At 28.3% G+C, this 20999-nt stretch overlaps 1 protein-coding gene across 2 annotated transcripts in view; it reads right to left on the bottom strand.

Moving 5' to 3' along the window:
• LOC107450954 (prolactin-releasing peptide receptor-like) overlaps positions 1-20999 on the bottom strand; it is a 99990-nt gene that overhangs the window by 22176 nt on the left and 56815 nt on the right. The window contains exon 1 of one of the 2 annotated variants that reach the window (XM_071177565.1): positions 9813-11957. The exons of the other annotated variant lie outside the window; for it this stretch is intronic. The gene's annotated coding sequence lies outside the window, so the exon portion shown is untranslated. Of the gene's footprint in view, positions 1-9812; positions 11958-20999 lie in introns of those variants that run through there. 2 annotated transcript variants of the gene reach the window in all.

Below are 20999 nucleotides of genomic sequence, written 5' to 3'. Positions count from 1 at the left end.
AACTTTTATTTACTAAAGAAAAGTAACAATTATGGTTTTTTAAATCTTAGCCTACACTAATTAGAAATTTTCGTGAGGAACGTATTTTTTTTCCTAAGCTCTAACCGGTTTTCAATTTAACTTTACTTTTTTATTATATTATTTACCACGAGCAACACTGATGTGTTACATTAAAACGAGAAATTGTGATACCAATAAATAATTTTTAATAAAAAGATATAGTTCAATATCATAAATTTATTATATTTAAAAACAATAACGTAGAGTATATTTCATAAGCATTTCCATAAAAAAGGGGAAGAAAATATTCTATTTTATGAGATATATTTCTTCAATATAAGCATATTAACATGTCTAAAAAGCATTTGTTTTAAAATAAAAGAAATAATGAACAAAAAGCTTGTTCAAGATATATATCATTATGCAATATTAGATATCAATCAACGTGCTTCAGTATATATTTACATATTATATATATATATATACAAGTAATTAGNTTATATATATATAACAGCTAAACAGCGTTAGAATTTTCAATATATAATTATCGTGAAATAACCAGCAGCTCTGTCTGGTCTGTCCTATTAACAATCCTATTAAAAAAAATTTAAAAACAACCAGCTTGCAAATTAAATTAATTGTTAATTCATAAATTAATTGATGTTAAAAACAAAGATTTTAATGCATTTTATCATGGTAACTATAGTGTAATTTATACTGTTACCTGTCTAACTTATTTTAAGGAAAAAGAATATTGAAATTACATTATATCCTTATGAAAATAAATAAAAGTTCAATCTAAGCGATTGATAACAATAGAAAAAATCAAAACATTTTACAAAATCTTTTAAAAATAATTAATTTGACAAATTAAATTTTTTTAATTAAACATTCCAAAATTAAAAAAGAATCATCAAATATCATCATGCATTCATCAGATAAACTCCCTCTCTGTCAATGATAAAGATTCAATATGTATTCAACACCTGTCAATTTAGAATGATATAAATAATCTCTGACTGTCAGAATGCGATGAATTATATGATAGAAATGAAAGCCAGACACGAAAGTTGTCGATATAAATGAGACTATCTTGTACCAAAGATTCCTTCTGATAACCCAATAATTACGAGCCATTTATTTATTCGCGATGTAGTTGTGATCTTGATTTCTTTGATACAAAGAGCTTTAGTTGCTTAAAATGAAAAGAAGCAAAATTAGTTTCTCATGTATCCTTGCCAAACACGTGATATAAGTTATAAAACGTGATTATTAATCATAAACTGTTAGAATTTTCATTTTAAAATTATGTAGAATAACCAACAGCAATCTGCGCAAAAGAACGCTTTGAAACTGTTTGCAATTAGTATGGTTAAGAAACCATGAATACAAAACGATGCATTTTTTTCCAATTACAGATAGCATGGTTTCAAAAACGCAAAAAAGAAATTTAACTTGATATTGCAGATAATTTAGCAACTTTATGGTGCTGCCATCTATGTGTAAATGAGGTATCGTATTCGAATAGCCCAGGGTCAAAAGGTTGGAAGTGCAGGACACTGGAAACTCTTCACACGTTGAAGGGAATGGAGGAAAAACTGTTGTGTCACCTCTGGGAATAGATTCCCCGTGTTCTCTCAGTCACAAGATTAACAGATTAGCCCGCTTGGACTATAATATCTATGGTGGGATAAAATTATAGTTACTTAACCATATTAGGAGAAAGCAGTTAAAGAGCGGGAATTTACTTTACGGTTAACAGTTAAAAGACCATTCGTATATGGTTATTTGACTGTTATGTTTGAATATCGTAAAATAGCAATTAAATAAATTATTACATAACTATTTTGTAAAAGAAATTTCTAACAGTGAACAACAAACAAAAACTACAAAAATCTTCGATTAATATTGCTCTGCGGCGCAAATATCGAATACTGCATACATATACATATAATAATGAACTGCAAGTTTACGGAGTTTCAATATGACAGATTTGACAGATTGCGACGAACTCTGTCAAAGACAAAGAAGCAAGATACAGTAGCAAAAAGAGTTGATATTGATGAGGCTCTCTGGTTAATGAAACACAAATTTCTTTTACTAATTCTGACAACTAATTCCCTATAATAACATGTTTTTGTTGTTGGTGATAGAAAAATCTTTCAAACAGTTCACAATCTTTCAAAACATAAATATGTTTGTATTTAAATATGTTAGAAAAATGAATTCAATAACATGAAAGTTTCATGAAGAGTTGTAGTGGCTTTGGGGAAAAAATGCTCGCCTCCCAGTGAGTTTGCCAGGGCTCGAATCCCAGCGATGATTGGTTGATACGTTATTCCGCACCCGGTTCACACTGACCACAATGCTGACGTAAAATATACTCAGTGATAAACGGACCATGAGTTAGAGTCCGTTTGCCGTGAGGTTATTTGAGAGAGATTTTCGTGGTTTTCCTCTCCAAGTAACGTAAATGCAGGCTATTCCCATAAAAAAAATCATCAACTCAGGCTCATTTCTTCTGCTCAAGACAAAGTCTTCGTTCAGAAGATAATGGTATTTGATCTAGGAATTTCCTTGTCTTCTGAATTGCTTTGGGTTCTAAATGACAATGCTATGGAGTTGAACTTTGGTAGTCGGAAACTCAAAATTGGATCGGTTGTTCAACTACGGTTATAAAATAAAAAATAAAAATATTTCTTGTAAGATACTAATAAACATTTTCATTATTTTATTTTAGTGCTTCTATATTGAAAAAAAATTAAGACATACATATATCAATGCCTTTTTTGAGGTGAAACGAAATAAATAAATTTTTATTGTATTAGTTAAATATATTTCTTGCTGTTACAGTTTAGCTGATTGTTAATGTTAATGCTTTATAACTTCTCTCTGAAGTAACTGAAGTTCTCTGTGTAACAAAAATGTGTTTTTTTTTACTCTAGATCGAAATTACGGAAAAGAATTTGATCGAAGTTTTTGATTTTAGTCCCTCTTTATGTAGTTTTTTCTTCATTACTTTGAATGCAATATTATTTTTTTATAAAAAAATATCAGATATTATTTTTTTTTAATATCGGCTTAAATACGAAATCTTCATTCTAAAATTAACGTAAAATAACCGGCAACAGTCTGTCCCTCTATTTAACCGTAAAGTTTACGGTAAAGAACATTTTTTAACTCTATTATTTTGAAACCGTTTACAACTTGCATGATTATTTTTTAACCATTTACCACTACTATGGTTTCAAAACGGGAAAAAATAAATTTAACTTGATCGTGAAGCTAAGCTTTTCGTTAAGTAATGAGCATAGGTTAGTATAGGATACTGTAAACTATTCATGCATTGAAGGGAATGTAGGGAATATTGCGGTTTCAACAGTGGGACTCGAATTCCCACTCCGTCGGTCACGAGATTGACAGATTAGTCCTCTCAGCTATAACATGTATGCAACTGCCGGGAAGTGATTTTATTCGGTTAACCTAGTTGGTGCGATAAAATTCTGGTTGTTTAACCGTATTTGGTGAAAGCCGTTTATAAACGGTTTTTCTCGCAGTTAACAGTTTGAATACCATCTTATTTATGGTTATTTGGCTATTTTGCTTGAATATGATAAAATAGTAACTAAATAAAGTGTTATTTAACAATTTTTCTGTTATGTTTTGGCGGCTAATTTGTAAGAATTACAACATTTTAATAAATTTTAAGAATTTATATACGTTTTAAATAGTCTGATTGTTATACTTACTGATTCATTTTACAATTTTGCATTATCATTTAATAAGACTATCACTGCAATACTCGAATTCAAGTTACAATTTTCAATCCAATATTTCAGCTTCTTTTGAAAAGAAGCTGAAATGTTGGATTAAAAATTGTAACTTGAATTCGAGTATTGCAGTGATTACTACATACTCGTTCGACGAATATAAAACTTTACAAATAATACATTTTGATAGGCATCATAAATATTTTGAGCTAAATAAAAGATATTATTATATTATTATTTTCCTACTATTAAAAGATTGAGGTTACATATCCCATTTTAAAATATTCCAACTTTTGAGAATAATAAAATACTTTTAATTTCATTGACGTTAATTGAATGAAATACTACATTCGTAAATTATAAACATAGTTTAGTTTCACTTAACAAATATTTTTAAGAAACATTTTTAAAAAATATATATATATGACTATATAAAAATATAATGAAAATGTGTTAATTAATGAATCAACCTTAAAATATCTATGATATTTCAATACACTAGGAATATTTCCATTTTCTATTTCATTTTCTACGTCAGAAGTCTCTTAATTTGTTTACAAAACCATTTAATCTACTTATATTTATTTATCTATAGTGAGTGATGCAATTTGCATTTAAGTCGTACAGCTGATTTGTACGTTTAAACTTTAGTTTAGCTTACAATATCATTTTATCCACTTAAGCTTATAAAAGGTAAGTAATGTTCATACGTAGTGTGTGCATTTAAATTCTTCATCCAATTCTGTTACATGTCTTGATTCTTTAATGTTCAGTTCTAAATGCGTTGAAATTAATTTTAAAGCAGGATACTGTCATCACACTCATAAATCTAACTCAAAATATTTAGATTAATTTTAATTATTAGAGTAAAATGACAGAAACAATTCCATTAAATTAAAGATGGATTGAAATGTATAATAAATCTGATTAACTTAATAAAATCTTTCCACAGATTGCATAATTCAATTACATATTTCATACATTATTCATCAATGCTAATCATTTAATTCCATGGCAATCACAAGATTTCAATTATAACAGATTGCAAATAATAGAAACTATTGATCAAAGAAATCTCGAACAATCTATAATTTTATAACAAGACAGATCAGAAATCTAATGAGATTTTAGAAAGGTTATCAGATTATGAAAAATATAAACTTTGACTTTAGCTTTTAATTTGCATACATATGAAAAGAATAGTTTATAAGTAACTTAATTGTACTTTCAACTTAAGTTTATCTGCTTTAAAATATCAGATAGAATATACTTCAACCAGATTGAATAAAATATAATAAGCAAAACAAAATGTTTTTTTACTTATTCGGAACTACTGGTTATCATTTCAACTGAATTAACCGATTAATAATTCTAGCAATTTTTATTTTTTTAGTATTTTTTGCGATCTTTTACTTGCAATATGCTTGAATTTTATTTTTAGTCTTGAAAGGTCATAATATGATCCGCATTAAATCGACCACTCCGACAACAAAAAGCAGAAAATATGTTATCTCATTATTTAAATGCATCGAAAAACCTGAACTTATACTTCAAGATGTTTACCACTGTCATTTTCTATTTCTTCTCCATGAAAGATTAACTTACATTGATCAGTTACGAATTTTATCAAGCTATTTTACATAATTTTATACAGACAAGACATTTAAGTCGCGTCATTAGCTTAAAACAATAATATTCCTTCTAGAACGACCATCAAACAGAAAATCTATTTTAAATTTTCTTTGTGAATGTTTTTGTAGGGAAACCAATCACACATTGAATATTTAATGTTCAAACAAATTAATAATAATGTATAACCTTAATTATAGTTTAAAATGAGTATAAATCAGTAAAATGAGTAATTCAAGCAATAACTAGTGTAGACAATTATTTAAAAGAACATTAACAGCTATCATTGAGGTTGACTACAGTCAACTTGTTTTTCAGGGATTTATGAAGTTCAAAACATAAGAGTTTCAAGACCATTGGCATGATGTTAAAAATAATAAAAAATGTGCAGTGTGCTAATCATTTAGCATTGTCCATCCTTCGCCCTTATTTTCCAGAGTAACTGGGACCCATAGATCATAGATCTCAAATCAATACATGGGTTCCTTGAACCGACATCAGGTTTTGAACCCAGGTTCTACAAAATGACATCTCAGTGTCCGAACCACTGTATTATCATGACTCATCATTTAATCAAAATAAATGTAGTTTCCCTGGTAGGTTTTTACGAATTTTTTAAAATAATAAGGAATTTGTCATGATATAAAAAGAGCCTGAAATAAATTTTTCAGTGTCATGGTGAAATCTGTACAGCAAATTTCTTAACATTTAAAAACCATAATTATTATCTTACTTAATTCTTTTCTCAGTAAACAAAAATCTTTAATGCAGTATACTCTCGATATGACAAAATTGAAGGGACGCTAAAGAAATTTCAAATTAGCAAGCTCAGAACAAAAAGTTCCATAAAGAAGAAAATACATTCGAAAATATTACTCTAAAAAGTTAGAGCCATGAAACATAAGAATAACTACTTATAAATATGTTTATAATGACAGTTGACTATAAGTCTACACACAACAACTATAACTTTACTTTTAAAAGTAGGGAAAAAATAATTTTGCCCTAAATAGCAAATGATTGATTTACAATAAACTTACATTGTGATTTTTACACAAAAAAAATCAACGTAACAAGGTTTTGAGAAGAAACCATTCGATATAGAAATTCAAATTAGCATTAGGTGGATATTTATTGCCAAGGGAAAATATTTTTTGACATAAAATGGTCTTCGAAGATATCGAAGTTCGAGATATCAAGAGTATATTGTGTAATCTTTATATACTACAGCATTGAAATAAGTCATAATAAAATCTATTTATAGAGATTTCATAGATATCTGCCTAACACATTTGCATAGAATTCAAAAACCAAGGTTGCTTATTGTTTTGATTTCATTATTTATTTCATTTAATTATTTCATTATTTTGATATAATTTTGATTTCATTTCGTTGTTGTTTCTGACACTTTCTTTCCCCCAAACACATTTAAATGTGTTAGGCTGAGAGAAAAAAAAGCCACGGCAATAAATTGAACCGATTAGTTATCCAAATATGGATTACTTCACTTTCCTTGGCGAAAACTATTCTAACGTATATTTGGAGCCGTGATAGATCAGGAGATAGAGCGTTCGCTTTCCAATGAGGTGAAGCGGGTTCGAATCCCTGCAATGGCTGGTCGATACGGAGTCCACATCCGACGAATAACGAGTTAGAGTCCCCTAGCGTTCAGGCTAACCATGGGAGATTTTCGTGGTTCTCTTCTACATGTAACGCAAATGCGGGTTAGTTCTCTCAAAAAGTCCTTAACGAAAGCAATTTTTCTCCTATACTTGATCCAGGAAATTCCTTGTCTTTTGGAGTGGGTTCAAAATTTAAAGGTAACAGATTTGAGCATTGGTAGTCGTAAACTCTAAAAAATTGGGTCATTGCACAATGGCGGTTATAAAATAAAATAAATAATAGTAAACATGACACTCGCACTTTTGATTTCTTGATAGCCGTAGGTGTCTTGTGGGTCATAGCAGTGCAAACTCACCATTGGGCCATTTTGAAAATTTTTATCTTTAATAATTCATATGTACTTAAAAAAGGAAGATTCCACTCTACTTCGGAGCTCCACATATTTTCAAATATAAAGCATTTTTTTATTATTATATAATTTATCAAAATTTGATGCGTTACCTTGTACCAATCATCATCTTCTGGATAATATTCTACTACTACTACTTCAATTACCAAATTTCCATCAAACATATGTTTTTATCTTCAAAATCATTTTATTCATATTTATCAAACTAAGTATTTCTGTGGGAATATTTAGCTAATTCATGAAAAAAAAATTTTAAATTTTTCTCAATTAACATTGCTTTTCTAAATAGAAGCCAATGTATTTTTAAACACTCAAAGTCAGTGCGGCGTTTCTTTCTAGAATTTCATACCTCTTAAACTTATTTTTAAAAATCATGAAAAAAAGTTAAACTTGTGATCCTTTTCTTGCCTTAATTAGCAATATGATGTATTCAAGGGTTAAAAATCAGAAGCAAAGGATTTCAAAAATCAACCGAACATTTCAATTTGAGCGATTATTTTAGCGCGGAGAACAATCAATCACTTCTTTACAAGTTAATGACAAGTTCAAAGTTTATTCTTCGCCAATGTTATATGTTCCTTAAAATGACGAGAAAGTTAATGCTTATTAGAGTATATTTCTTTTATTTCTTAACTTATAAAAAGAATGAATATTATTTTAATATAATAAAAATAAAAACCTACACACATGGGTAGACTTTACGAGGTGAAAATGAAACCAAAATAAATTAAGGAAAGTTTTTTTCCCTTGAACTTTTTGCACGGTTTGTAATATTAAATAATACAAAATATTTTGAATAATAATATAACAAACTAAACAATAGTGGCTTACTTCGTTATGCGTGTGACAAACTATCCGAAATCTTGCCTACGATTGTGAATTTTAATGCAATAAACCATGTTCAAATATTTTTCAAGACTTTTCGGTAATGATTTAAAACCAAATACTGATCGATGAAAACGAATGCTTGGCGAGCATAAGAGAATAAAACTTGAAAGGTCAAACATAAAATAGCTTACCTTGTTCAATTTATATTCAAGAATATTTTAAAGCATATATATGATTCTTTTTTCAGTTTAAGACAGAAAAAAAAATTAAATCACATGGCCTTCGATACAGAACCATTTTTTATGAATATAAAACTACATATGTATACAAAAGACTACCATAATATATGTACACTTTTATTTGAGTCTTTCCAATTCAAATCGTTCTAAATATTGTATTCAGAAGAAGAGGAGAATCTGAATTTTTAACGAAGTACAATCCTAAACGTATAAGGGTACTAAGCACCCTTTGACAGCAGTAAATGAGCATCTCTTTTCTGTTCTATGTATAAAATGCAGTTTAATTAAAAAGTATGAAAGCACTGTCTGCTAAAACTGGATAATTAAAATATTCAATTTTTAAGACTTGTAAAATTAAACACTATTTATTCTTCTTTTTGACCCATGTATAATCCTTAACCCTGGATTCGTAACATTGATCTATTCATATGATGTATATGATAACCCTTTGGTAAAAAGAAATCTTACAATTGACAATGACAATAATGCAATTTATCATACTGAAATTCACAAGTTGTATTAAGGAAGGTAAGTTTTATCACAATTTCTCTTCATGTAGTTAGTGTTCCAATTAGTTTCTTCTATCGGGTTCAAGTTTAAAATGTATACTTGTGAAGTTCAATGAAGTTATTTGAAAATAAATATATAGTAAAATATTTTTATTTTCATATTGGGAAAATGTATGGTAAAAATGACCAGAATACGGTACAATTTAACATGTTTTTGGCTCTAAAGGAACACCAAAAGGCTAAGTAATTTTTATCGAAAGGCCTTGATAATGATTGAGGGAAAATTTACAATAAAATATGGTTTTATTTAAGTGATAAAATTTGGTAATTTTATCAAACCCTTATCATGGCATAAAAACCATTTATTTGGTTAAGTTATTTATCAGTCTTGTAATTTTTAATAAATATGCAGAAACAAAAAATATAATTTTTAAAACCAAAATTTCCAGTATACCGTTAACATAAAAACAAAAAAATTACCAAACTAATGTTTCAAGCAACATATATTTCGGTTTTATTAACCAGAGTTACGGTTGTTTTTGTTTACCAGAATTTCCGTACAATATGGTAATTTCACCAGGGTTTTCCTTTTCCCCCTCCCATATACTGAAATGTTTGTACCTGTTTTGGTAATTTAAAAGAATAATTCTTTCCTGTTGTCAAGCACATTTAATATTTTCTCTTACAGTGAAGCATTTTAACTACCTCATTGAAAAAAATATTCGAAACTAACTATTTTTTACATTTTTTAGTAGTCTCTTTCACAAGTGTGAAAGGTCACATTGTAAACTTTAACTGTACTTACCGAAGTAACTTTTTTTCCTCTGGCCAGAGTATTAAGATAAGCGGCTAATTAGCCCTATACGTTCTCCAAAATTTTTAGTTATGATTTTTCACCTAACCATGAGTCCAACGTAAACACTCACGTCTCTCCTATGAGAAAAATGTCAACAAACATAGCACAGCTTCTTTAATCCTCTTCAAACATATCGTAGTTTCAGTGATAAATTTAATCAAAATCAATCCTATCCTTGAAGAAAACTTGCTTACAAAATTATTATTTTTTAGAGTGATAATTAGTTTTAAAGAGTTGGGCAATTGAAAACTTTTATGAATGACGAAGAGCTGTATGAATCGAAAAACTACTCATGATCGGATGTAGGACAATTAAAATTTAAGCATATATTTTGTATAATATAAAAGAAGCCTTACATAAGATTTTAATTAAGCACTAACTATTTTTTATTACATTTCAAACAACCATAATCGAAGCTACATCATAAGTAAAAACTCTAATCCCAAGAAGATAAAAATGTTTGATTTTTTAAGACAACCGGCGAACAGACTGTACGTCATCAAATATTTCAGTTCGATTAACATAATAATTTCCTCTAAGAACTGTTTTATTTATTGGGCTCAGATATCGTTTGTAATAAATTGTGCAATTATGCATTTCGAATAAATCATTTTCCCTGAACAGTTTCAGCATTCGACATTCGGTGAGCATAAATCACTGTCCTTCAACCGTTACTTCGTTGAGCAATATACGTGATAAACGATTCTTATGACAAAGCTATAAGAGAAAATGCGGCAATATCTTATCCGCAATAACTTATTCTCAACATGATTGATGCGATTTTCAGAGAAATGTGACTTTCCTCGAACATTTCAATGTACGTATAGTTACAGACAAACCGATAAATAATTGCTTTGAAATTAGCATGTCCTTTGAGATGTGACAATAACACAGTTGTAATTGACATAGACAGCATATAAACTGGAATATTATTCAAATTTATAAGTTATTTGGTATTTAACTGTCTCTGTCATTGAACAAGAAACTTCTTCTGTCAAATATGCATGCCATAATACGAATTAATAATCATCGTTAAAGGTTTGCTATTTGGATGTTCAACCAAGAAATAAGAACACTGAGAAAAAAATATGGTCAAAACTACCGGAATATGATATAATTTACAGCTTTTCTGGCTCTAGAAGAACACTAAAAGACACGGTAATTTTTTCCGAAGAGCTTTTGTAATGATTTAGGCAAAATAAACAATAAAATATAGTTTTATAATCTGTGATAAAATTTGGTAAATTTTTAAATTTTGTAATGGTGTCTTACAGCATGACATAACCTTTTATTCCCTTAAATTTAGCATTCAGTTTTGTATTTTTTACTAAAGATATCGTAATAAGAACCATAATTTTGAAAAACTGAATTTCATGCAAATCATTACTATGTGAACGGAAAAATTACCAAATAAATGATTTAAAAACGGTATTATTTTGGTTTTATTGACCAGATATTTTTTTCCAGAACTGTCATTTATGCACTAGAGTAATTTTACTAGAACTGTTTTTTCTTTCAAGTAATCACATGCTATTACATGATGAGTTAAAAAAAATTTCTGCTAAAAATATGTTTCTTTATTTAACAAGGGGAATTCATATTCCTTCAATATTCATGGAATCGTTTCTACAAAATATAGTGCTCTTCTAAACTACCTGGGTTTTTGTTATTAAGTCAAACGAAGACCCTATCTGGATTGCAAATTATATAAGCAAAAAATAAAATATTAAAAACATATTTTAATAGTTAGACAGGAAGATTTGGATGGTTGTTTCAAGTTGGCGCTAAATCGAATAATTTGGTTGATTAGTTTCAGGCCAAACATTTTTGCTTATTTGTGGAACCATTAACAACATTAATGGCATTTGGGTTGCTAGCAAATGCTTTCTTAAAATGCGCAGTGCTCAAAAATTATGTGACAGTTTAAAGTATGTAATATAGTGTAAGTAATTTATTTATCGCATAGTTGAAAAGCTTGAACTTATTCTTCAATGGCTTCTTCGTCATATGAATTAATCCTTTTTAGCAAGAAATAAGCGAATTTGATTTGTTGTGAATATCTAATAGTTATTTAGAACTGTTAAAACTTATCTATTTACAGCTAAGGTGTTTCTGCAAATTTTGGCATGAACACGATGTGGGAATTATTTATTATTAATATCCAAGTTTTTGTAGGACATCAGCACATGAAATCCATATTCTCTACTCCCTTATGGCAGTGATTTTAAACTTGTGGCCCATGGGTCACATCAAGTTCTGAAGCATCTTTGCACGTTCCAAGAATGCATAGGAAGCTTAGAGAAATGGTTGGTAAAAGCAAAGGAAGAGAACATTTATTCTCTGTTTATTCTTAATTCTCTAATGTTTCATAGTAAAGTTTCGATTAATAATTCCTTTCAGACTTATTTATTATTTGTTTAAGTTAAAATAAAGTTCAGTGACTTATTTTATTAGTTAGAAATTTTTAAGCTGTTGTTAGAAAATTTATTACGTAGGAATTGGTACAAGCATATTTTTCTAGAAACCAGCTAAAGCTTTTATGGATATCACTTTTTAAATTTTGAAAATAAGATAAATATAAATTTCATGTCATTGATTATTTCTTACTAACTTGTTATGATTATTTCTGTACATTGTTTGAATATTTATTGATTATTAAATATTATTGATTATTACATGTCTATTGGTTACTAAATTATTGATTATTATTGATTATTTATTGATTATAAATGTATAAATTTATTCTTTGTTTAGCTAAAACAGAATTTTGCTACTTATTTTATGTTAGAAAAAATTGTTTCAACTACCTTTTGAAATTTTAAGAAGTTACGCATTTTACTTATTTTTTTCATGAAAGTAGCTAATTTTCTTTTCAGATTTTGAAAAAAAAAATACATAAATATTTTTTTTCTTTTAAGTACAATTAAGTTTATTTCCTATTGACTAAATTTCCTTAGACATTTCAAAATTAACTGAGTCATTTACATTTTTAATATATTTGGATAAATATTAAACAAACTAACGAGTAAACCAAAAATATTGCTTTCAGCTAATAATATATATAGTTTAACATAGGAGAACAGATAAGCTAAACTGTTTAGCATGTAATGTTTGAGAATATAAGTCAGAAGAATAATACGTTTCTTAAGGTAAAAATAATTGTTTGTGTATGCAATGTATGCTAATTTCAAAGCAAGAAATTTTGTGAAATTTTTGTTTAAAAGTGGTTTTGACTTTTTACGAAAATATTTCATATTTATAAAATTGAAAAAAAAGTTGTTTTTTCATTTATAACTCTAGAAGTACATTACTTAAATACTATTTTTTTCAACCGGTCTATCCCATGCATTTTTAAGCTAGAAGCTGATAATTAAAATTTGCGTTTAAGAGTAAGTAAAATGTTGCTCTGAAAATAAAATATATTTTCTTAAGAACTCTAAATACAAAATTTTTTAAAACAAATTTTCATCTATTGCTGCTTAATTTAAATCAACACTTTGCTGTGAACAAAGACTTTATTGGAGCACAAGATATGACGAGAATATTGTAGTTAATACATCTAAATGTATTTTGAATTTATTTATTTCAAAAGATTGATAAGCAAGAGGGTCCATTCATCTTAAATAGAAACTTATAATTATTTTTGGAAAGCACTTTATGCGATATCAATCGTTAGAAAGCGTTTCAATCTGTCCACCTGTCAAATTGTGCAAAACTGCATGGGTATTTAAGTATGGCCTGTAAGGTTAAAACATACGTATTATACACCTTAAAAGTATTAAAAAAATAATAATTATTGTTCTTAATAGTCTAATAGTAAAACGCAGGGAGTTGATGACTCAGTATTTACTTATCTATATCGGCGAATTAATTGTATGAAAAATCAAGGAATTTAAGACCATAGCTCAGTACAAACTTCAAAAGTTCAAATTGATTGTTGTATGTAGTTACTCGCCGTATTTTCAACTGCTGCTTAAAAACTACACTGTATCTATTTACGGATACTTTTGTTTTATTGTGATATGATATCTATCTTTGTATTATATCTGTTCCATAAAGTAAGCGCAGATTTCTTTTTTTTTAATTTTGAACCTCGATATTACTAACAACCCTATTTAATGAGCTAAAATTTCGACTCATATTCACTAATTCATTAAAAAATCTAACTCTACTTGAATATTTTTAATATAATATGATTTTATATTGTAAAAATAAATGTATGACTAGTATCAATCCAATATTACAAATCGAAAGAAACATTAATCCAATTTAACAGAATGCCATAAAAAACCTGACTCAAAACTATCTTCTTAAAGTACTTCCTTAAAAACATTGCAATTTTGTATCGACATATTTTAAAGCTGACAATAATTATTATGTTGACAGGCTACAAGTATACACATGAACAAACTTTTTATATGTTTGACATTAAATTTTATCTGGCAGAAAAAAAACTAATTGTCTTATCCATCATTTATCCTTTTTTGTCATTTTTTGTAACAAAAATACTGTAAAGACATTACGAATTTTAATAACAATCATTCCATGACAGACTTTAAATAAAATCAATTTCTTTTTATCAAAGCTTACAATACATTAAAACATTTAGAAAAAAATGATGCAGTTTGTAGAAGTAACATACTTTATCCCTTTTGACGGCCATGCTTTGTTCGATAGAGTCAAGTTAAATACCAAGCTGTCGATCCAATTAAAGTAAAATTGAAACATGTCCTTTAGCTTATACAGTAACAACATGCTCCCGAAATAAACAAAAATAAAAAAGAAATGAAATTCAATTACCGAGAAACGTAATCCTATCTGCCGTCTTCTCTTGGTTAACAAAAAAAGAAGTTGATAAGAAAGGATTAAACTTCTTTCCCAAGGCTCTTATAATAGAGACAAGAGTTAAAAAAATGTTCTAAACTAACATCACTTTTGAGGAATTGGATCGCAAATAAAATTTTTTTATGAATCGTTGAAGAAAGTTACTGCTCAATTTGATGCGATAATGTCTGAAGTGTTATATATGAAAAAGTATAGATGCAAAAAAAATAATGTTGAATAATATGGAAAAATATAAAAAAATAACTCAATATAAAAAAAGGATTAAACATTATTCCGATGGCTGTTGTAATAGAGTCAAGAGTTAAAAAAATGTTCCACGCTAAAATTACAGTTGAAGATTTGTATCGTACATAAAATTTCTTTATGAATGGTTTAGGAAGGTTTCAGCTCAATTTGATGCGATAATGTATGAAGTGTTATACATGAAAAAGAGCGAAATCAAATCGAAGTAATGTAGAAAAATGTGGAAAATAGTTTAAAAACTATGCAATTAAAAAAAATATTTCCCCAAGGCTATTGTAATAGAGTGGAGTGTAAAAAATTGTTCCAAGGTAACACAACTTTTGATGATTTAGATTGTAAATATTAAAAAAAATATGTAATTGGTTTAGGAAAACTTCTGCTCCGTTTGATGCGATAATGTCTGAAATGTCATACATGGAGAAGTAGGTGTGAAACTTTGTTGAATAATATGCAGAAAAAAAATCTGAAAACTTCGCAATATAAAAAAAAAAGATTAAACTTTTCATCCAATGATGTTATAATAGAGACAAGAGTAAAAAAATGTTCTAAACTAATAATATATAGTTTTTTAAAATTTTGATAGCAAATAAGATGTCTTTGTGAATGGTTTAGGAAAACTTCTGATCATAATAGGTGAACAAACAACAAAAACTCCCTTATAGAAGAGAGGATTAAATTTCTTTCATTTGGCTGTGACAAGAATAAAACAAAAATGTTCCAAAATAAGATCCCTTTTGAGGAATTGAATCATAAATAAAATTTCTTTATGAATCATTTAGGAAATCTACTGCTTAATGGGGTGTGCTAATGCTTAATGGATCTCGATCTAGTTATAGAACTGGTGTCTAGTTACAATGAATTGATAATGCGACTCTCTTTCATAGCCCAAAGACCTAATCGCGAAGTGAAAAAATGTACTGTAGCACAGTTTAACAAGGACCAATAACACACACTCTCAGTTCCCACACGGACGGCTAAAGTTATCAATCCGCTTACAAACTATCCACTTACAAACATCACATCAAGCCAGTGATGATGCCTGACTGTGATGTACAACTAGGAACCGTGTCTTTACCATCAGCCCAAAGTTGGACAAAGATGGTTTTGATCAGAGCCAACAGATAGCTGAGAATTGCAACAATTACGCCATTTTCCGAATAAATGTTTCAATTATTACGCAACATAAATTTTTAAAAAAATTTATGAAAATTGATTTAATACTATTCAGATATATAGAAAAGCGAATCAAAAACCTGAATAAATAAAATAAGCAAAAGCATTCTTGATATTAGGATGCTTGCACAAATGGCTGTAAAGTTATAAGGAAAGACACACAAGCACACAGACAAATAGAACTCTTCTATATCTTATTAGATTAAGGCTCAACTTATCTTGCATAACTAAATTATACTTCACTTAACATAAAACTATTTTGAATGACTGCTGACTTTGTCTGCTTGCATTAACTAAACTCATGTTGGGAAATATTCCTTAAAATTTCTAATTCTGATTACTCTTGTTAGTTACGAATATTTACCCAGTGAAGTATTCAATCTAACTTGAAAACGTTTTGGAAGATTTCCATGCCCTTTGTAAATACACATAAATATTTACAGTTATCAATATCCCAACTCGCCATACAAATACCGTTGCAAATACACCAGTTCTGCTAATGTGAAATTTAAATATTAAAAAAAAACCCAATTAAATCTTTTCGGGTTAGCATTTGTATATTTATAAAATATAATTCTAATTCTTTTAAGTTCTGCTATTTATTATTGCATTTGAAGTCTTACAAAGATTGTCCTTCATGCTTTGCAGGTTATTTACAGGTTACTTAGCAGGTAATAGATTTCTTCAATATCCAACCCACAAACAATGTTACTAACATCAAATAACTAAAAAAAAACGATTTTCTTTTATTTAAACATTCAATATTTCCATACCTAAGCAGCTCTCTCGGTGACAAATGTTAAAGCATTAAATGATTTGTGTTTTTATTCGTTTTTAACAAGCAAATCATGTAAGTCATACACAATAAGCATGAAAGAATAAGTTACCTAATACAGCACAAATTAATAAAAAGTAGCTTTTCATTTTTTTGTAGTGAAGATCATAAATTTATCCTAAAATAGTTTTTTTTTAATGTGTTCTATAAATTTGTCGAGTAATAAATCAGCCGTCTTAATCTTTTAAGAACTTTATTTGCAAGATTTTGTTCATACATAATGCGAAAATTAAGGCATGATAAATCTGATCATGATCAATTCTGGGGTTGTACTATTTTGCATAATTTCTTTCGGTGATAACATTAAACGCGTTTTATAATAATAGAAAAATACATTACCATTTGATGTTATAAAATTCCATTTCCATACAGACGGCTGTTTGATAAACGAAAATATTATGACATAACTGAATTATTGAACTATATATTACTATATTTATACTACATTCGACTCTATACAATCTTGAAATTGAATACTATATACTATATTAAACTGAATTGTTATTTGTATGCATGTTATCAAGACTAAACCAGTTTCAACTTTTGCTTTAAAACAATAGCTCTAATACTGACCTAACCATTAACTGTATTAAAATATTTAATGTGGCTGCCAGTTGAACTAATTAAGAAAATATGGATGGTCGGTCAGCATATGTATCGCTTAACCATAACACGCCCCCCTCTGAGGACATTCAGGTATTACCAGTTACCCAGTGTAGCATATGAGCTTCTCTAAATCAGTACGGTAGACCAAGCGGCACATGATTCCAAACCACGCATGACAAATAGCAACACAAATCACATCAGCAGGCAGAGACCAGAGGCGACCGATACGGTTAAAGTTCCGGATCCAAAGCCACAGGGCAGCAGTGCCACGCCCGCTGTAGGCCAGTAGGCACTCAACATATTAATGACGGTCAACATATGCAATAATGCGCGGTCAGCATATTAATGACGAAAAGTTTGAAAAGAATAGTGAAGATATGTAACGTTTGAAGCAGTTTAGTGAAAAGTAAAATAACAGTGCAGTTGTGGTAACTTAGTGGGTAGATAATCCGGACACCTACTCCGGAAACACTTACCGAAAACATCAGGTATTCGAGCTCGAAAAATCCGTAGAATCCATAAAGTCCTGAGAACAGTCACTGAGCAGTACTGTTAATACAGGGATTCAGAGAAAATTCCCTTCCCTTTCAGATCTATTGTGTCTATATTGAGGAGGTCGCCTCACAAATGAGTGATGTCGCCATCTATAAACAGGGCTCTGAGATAAGAAGTACTTCGGAAGGTGTAAAAGTTGCATCTTCCTGTTTTAGTTTACAAAGACCACTGGCTGTCGAGCTTTGCTTATCCAAGTGTCATTAGAAGCAACAACAACGAGATAACAGTGAAGGGGAGTCTGGTATCAAAGCATTACGCTATTTATTTTTAAGTAAAACTATTAAAGTACTTTTAAACCTGATTACCATAAAAGCACGAGAAATAAATTTATCTCCCAACGTTTTGTGTGCAATATGATTAATGCCTCTGAAAAGATAATAAATTATATAATCGACGAATTTAGTGAGCATTAAAGGTATTTAATATAAAAGGATTTTAAAGAATTTAATTTCTCAGTCTTTATTAAATGTCTAAATTTGTCACGGCTACAATCGCATTATATAACAGCTCTCATAGATAAAAAACCATTCGAAAAGTTAAAATAGAAATTATTTTTACTACACAATTAGTGATGCCACTTATAATTGCTAAATAATGTTCACTTGTAATAACTTAATAGCATTTTGTACTTGTTCTGCTTAAGAGCTGTAACGGTAACTTTGATCGCTCTACTAATAGCATGTAATTAGCTTTCCCCAACCATTCTAACTTGTTTTGACTACGTATTGAGTAGTTAATAAAGAAACTTATTCATTGTATTAAATATCTCCCTTCCCTAAGAGAATAATTTACCAAATACTTTTCTTTTCTTTTCATTTCTTTTAAGAAAGAATCCGCAAATTCAAATAAATAGTTATAACCTTCAATTTCACCTTTACGATATAACAATATAATAAATATATGAATCTTTCAAGACGATGATTTTTAAATTTAAAAACAGCAAGAAACGTGATTTTGTACACATCTTTGAATTCTATGTATTTATTGTTTATAAAAGTAAATGAAAGCAAGAATGTTTATATCTGCATTGAGAAAAAGAAGTATAGTTGAAACAGCCAGAATATAGTACAATTTACTGTTTTTTCTTTATAAGAACATCAAAAGGCTCGGCAATTTTTACCGAAACACTTGGGTGAAATTAGCAACATAATATGGTTTGAGAATGTGTGATGAAATCTGATAAATGTAACAAAATTCTGTAATTCTTCCGTGATATTTTAGAACATGGCAAAAAAACAGTCGTTTAAATTTACTTTTCAATTTCGTATTTTTTACTAAATGTGTGGTTATAAGAACTATAATTTTAAAAAGCAGAATATCCGGTAAATCGATGTCGTATGAATGGAAAAATTACTAAATGAAAAGTTTAAATACCGTATGATTCAGTTTTAATGACCAGAATTATGTTTTTGTTACCGGAAGTCTCATTGCCATACAATACTGTAATTTTAAGAAAATTTTATTGATATTGATAAACTAGGAAGTGATATGACTGATACACAACTGAATGAAATACAGAAGAGTTCGAAAAAAAATAATTTTTTGGCACTGCAAATTTTCTTACTACAAAGATATCCCTTTACTTCTAAACTTAGATCAGTATTAAAATGAACTTCTTTACTTCTTAAATTACAAAGATACTTCACAAATATTGTCGATTCATGCTTAAAGTTAATTGCTTCTTTTTTTTCTAAGCAGAAAAATAATTTAATTCTCAAAGATTAGTTTGGGTTTTAATCCGAATTCCGAAAATAAGCTATCATAGTTTTAAGACCAATTTAAACTTAGCAATAAGTAAAAAAAATTTTAACTAGATTATTAAGTGAAATTGCAGATCAGCTTACATTAATTCTTCGCATTCAGTTTTAAGTTTTATTTACTATCTTCCCACGCCATCTAACATTGAGATTAAGTTAATATTTAATTTATTTTCGCAAAATATAGATAAAAGAAATTTTAATCTTCTTTCACTAATCTTCTTCCGATATAAACTTTAATATTTTGAATAGCATTTTATTGTGCAAGATTTTCGTATAAGCAATGTATTACAATAAAATAATAAAAAAGTCTACTAATATTCTAGTTTTGCCAGCTCATAAATCATTTTAAACTTCACGTTATATTTTATAATTATAAGTTTTGACGCTTAAATAGTGTATCCCAGCAGACCATGTTAATATCATTTTACATAATCGAGTTATTTAATTTTAAAATATTCCAGGATATTTTCTGGAGAATAAGAAATTTTACAGAACACCTGTTTTTTTTTGTGTAGATTTATTTTATTTTTTTATAGAAGTTTTTTTTATGATAGCCATGAAAGTTTCAAGAGTGGATCAAATTTTTGCAAAATTTATGTAACTTTCAATATCTGCACATTTTTAAACTCTTAAGCTTTCATTTCACTCTGTGTAGGCTCAAAATATATGAAAAAAGTTAATTATTATATTTTTAACGTTATTTAAGGGAAAAATTTGTTCTCATAAATAAATAATAAAAATTATATGAAAAATTAATTGCAAATAATTTTAATTGAAATAATTTAATTATAAAACTAAATTATATATACACACACACACACACATATACATATATATATATATATATATACATATACANTGAAAAATCGAATATATATATATATATATATATATATATATTATATGATATATTCAAAAAAAGTTGTAATGAAAAAATAAATGCTGGGCTTTAATCTACTGCTTGAGCATATCATTAATTTTAGTTATGCAAGGAAAAAAAAAGAAGTCAAAAGGATAATGGATTTGTCTTGAATTAGTAATCAAATAGAATTTCCAACAATTTAAATGACAGATTGATCTTTCATTTCCATATTAGAAGATAATTTATTACTGCATTTT

This window comes from Parasteatoda tepidariorum, chromosome 2 (genome assembly GCF_043381705.1).
Source record: "Parasteatoda tepidariorum isolate YZ-2023 chromosome 2, CAS_Ptep_4.0, whole genome shotgun sequence".
Taxonomy (NCBI): domain Eukaryota; kingdom Metazoa; phylum Arthropoda; class Arachnida; order Araneae; family Theridiidae; genus Parasteatoda; species Parasteatoda tepidariorum.
The sequence above is the reverse complement of the archived record's forward strand: the minus strand, read 5'-3'. Positions and strand labels throughout refer to the sequence as shown.